The 3,282-nt window shown below is 39.4% G+C and overlaps 1 long non-coding RNA gene across 1 annotated transcript; it reads left to right on the top strand.

Annotated features, from left to right (window-relative positions):
* Window positions 1–643: 643 nt before the first annotated feature.
* Window positions 644–1,853, top strand: LOC104951112 (uncharacterized). The gene is made up of 3 exons (XR_798991.1): window positions 644–749; window positions 1,324–1,388; window positions 1,823–1,853. It is a non-coding gene; the product is annotated as an uncharacterized lncRNA (long non-coding RNA).
* Window positions 1,854–3,282: the final 1,429 nt, after the last annotated feature.

A 3,282-nucleotide genomic window follows, 5' to 3' on the forward strand; every position in this document is an offset into this window, starting at 1 on the left:
TATCGGCAAATTGTCAAAATCAAATGATCGGAATCGGAGCAAAAAAAGGTGATCGGGACATCCCTAGTTTGAATGTGTGTTTGGTGGCGTGATCATTATTATTTAGACTCATTGCGTGCCTGATTTGAACACGATCCGTGTATCCATCATTTCCTGGTCTTCTCTAAAGAAGAGGGACCAATGAAAACGTTGTCATGTTGCCGTTGTTCAGCATGGAAACATTCATTAGCTAACAATGACATTATTGTTCTATTAATATAAAGGGAGGTCAGGTACTCTTTAAAACAGCTGCTAGTTATGGGTACTTTTTACTGAAGTACATTTCAAAGCCTCTTTACTTTGACTTGAGTAAAGAAGTTTAGTCAGTACTTCTACTTTCACCAGAGTATTTTTAAACACGAGTATCTGTACTTCTACTTGAGTAAAGGATGTGTGTACTTGTACCATCTCTGCTCGTTGGGTTGGTCGTTAAAGATGCAGTCAAACTCGAAATGTAGCTTTGACAAAATACAATGTGCCTACGTTGTTTTGTTTCTCTGACTTTGCTCATAGACTTTTGCAACGTTAACTAGTCGCAACTAGTCTAACTAGTCAGCTAACTAGTCAGCTAACTACGGCTATTTCTTAGAAAGGTAACACTTTAATAACCTCTGTTTTCCTCTCTCAGCCCAAGAAGAAGAACATGACAGCGTACCAGGTGTTCTGTAAGGAGTACAGAGTCAACATTAATGCAGAACAGCCGGGACTAGGTGGGTCAAATCAGGACTGCGTGTGTATGTGATGTATGGAAGCACTTTGGTGGACCAACTCAAATTCAAAGAGCATTTAGGCTGACATTTGAAAGTCTAAACATTTGTATTATGAGTGGCAACTGGGGTTTTTCATTTTTAAATTGTAATAAAATGTAAATAAATTTTAATGAAAATTAAATTGGAAATGTAATATTTTTTTTATTTGGGTTACAGATCTTAAAATGCGAAATTAAGTTTCAATAACTAAATTACAATTTAAATATTTAACATTTGAATATCGTCAATATAGTCATAGTCTTTAAAAAAAAAAATTGCAATTATTATTATTTTAAAAGTTTTGTCGCAGAATGCCCGTGCTAATGGTTTGAATTGTTATTGCATTTCTTTTCATTTGAATTCAAATTTAGACCAATTAAATATAAATATTTAAATGGAAATGAAAATACAACTTAAATCTTAATTTGTAATTGAATCTGCTAAATGCTTCCATAGTAATTAAACCGATTTGCACCTTGTCCTAACATCACTTTATACACATTTTAAATATTTAGTTTTTGTGTCCGATCCACAGTCTTTGGTGAGCTAAGCAAAAAGCTGGCGGAGGTGTGGAAGGCGATGCCAGAGAAAGACAAGCTGGTGAGTTTCTTAATAGAATAGATAGATATATAGAATCAGAGGGATGAAAGCCTCTTTAATGTTCTCACATGCAGAGCACACAGTGAAATGTGTTCTCTGCTTTTAACCCATCCTAGTACCAGGAGTCTAATAGGAGCAGTGGGCAGCTCTTGTACAGCGCCCGGGGAGCAATGGGAGTAGGGGGGGAAGGGGGATGTCCAGTGCCTTGCTCAAGGGCACCACTGCAGGACAGGAGGTGAACTGGGACCTCTCCAAATAGCAGTCCACGCTCCATATGTAGGTCTGTTCGGGGACTTGAACCGGCGACCCTACGGCTCCCAGTCCAAGCCCCTACTGACTGAGCCACTGCCATATTAACTAATATTAGCACCCGTTTCTCTGTTAAGCCTCTTCTGATGTCGTGTTGGAGCTTTAACCGTGTTCTCCGTGTGCAGGTGTGGAAGCAGTCAGAAGAGGCTTAACAGAGAAACGGGTGCTAATATTAGTTAATATGGCANCGAACATTTGTATTGCTTTCTTATGTGTCGTGATATGTCAAAATGTGATCTTGTTGGCTTTGGATTATACATCAAACTTTGTTAATAGTATGAATGAGTCATCTTTAATGGTTTGTGAGCTTTAAGATAATACTGTATGATACATAAAAAAAGTCCTAACTGTATAATTGATAATAGAAATTAAGTCCAAAATGATTTATCTAATTTGCATTTGTAACATTGCCAAATACATGATGCCTATAAGGGCTGACTTTGTTTTGAGGGATCACAAAGATGATTGATGCATGAGCACCAAATGGTTAATAACGGTGATTTCACATAGGCCATTAATCATATTATTTATCAGTGTAAACAACGGAACAGGTCATCACTTTATTTGAAGGGGCACAAACATGATGAAGTATGCTTGGTAAATCATGATTACAACACTTGGAATTGCTGTGACTGGTCAGTTTGTTGGCCTGTCACTTTAACTGCAGATCTATATTCAGAAGTCATGATGATTGAGATACCTTAGTTGATGCATTAATTAAGGTATTGTTCCTGCATTAAGTCATTCATGAGATACTATTAATCCTTATACATTACTGATAGTTCATGAAGTACTACATGAATGAATTCATGCTTTTTCATGCATTATGTCATGATGATTCATGTACCCTTACCATAAAGTGTTACCAAAATGTATTGGGTGATTTTGGAAGACTTGAGCTCTATAGTAGTTGATGATTGAACATGCATCTGTTTAAGATGTAAGTCAGGCCTATTCTACTGGCGGCCCACGGGCCAGATGCGGCCCAGAACCAACTCCCGAGTGGCCCAGCCTCCCGTAGCCAAATTCCTACACTAGTACAGACCCTGAACGCAACACTCCGCGTTGCATAGAAACCACCAAACCACAACGCAGCACGTTTTTTGAAAGTGCATCTAGTGGTGCTAGTAACGGTGGTCCTATGATAGCAACTCTAAAACATGTCTCTCTCAACTCTGAAGCGTAAACAGAGACAAAACGGTCATTGATCTTGTGGAGCAGATCCAAGTCAAGCTGGACCTTTTCGCGACCGACTTGAGCACGGGTCGGATGCTGCATTTTCCGACGCTCCCCAAACACATCACATCTCCGGCACAAATCACGGATGTGATGACAGATTTCATTGCGAGGTTGAAAGAGAACTTTGCCGGTCGATTGAATGGACTTGCTCTGCCCACAGAGGTGATGGGCTTTGCCAGAGACCCCTTCACTTATTATGCAATAGAGGGGGACGTATCAACCATTGCAAAGGAAGTGGTCCCCTGCATCGACAAGGGGAAATATACACTGGAACTTATTAAAATGCAGCGCACTAACGGGCCAGCAAAGTTTTCGAGTGATGTCAAAAAACAGCAGTTTCAGAAAG

This window comes from Notothenia coriiceps, unplaced genomic scaffold, assembly GCF_000735185.1.
Source record: "Notothenia coriiceps isolate Sejong01 unplaced genomic scaffold, NC01 NC01_scaffold00018551, whole genome shotgun sequence".
NCBI classification, from domain to species: Eukaryota; Metazoa; Chordata; class Actinopteri; order Perciformes; family Nototheniidae; genus Notothenia; species Notothenia coriiceps.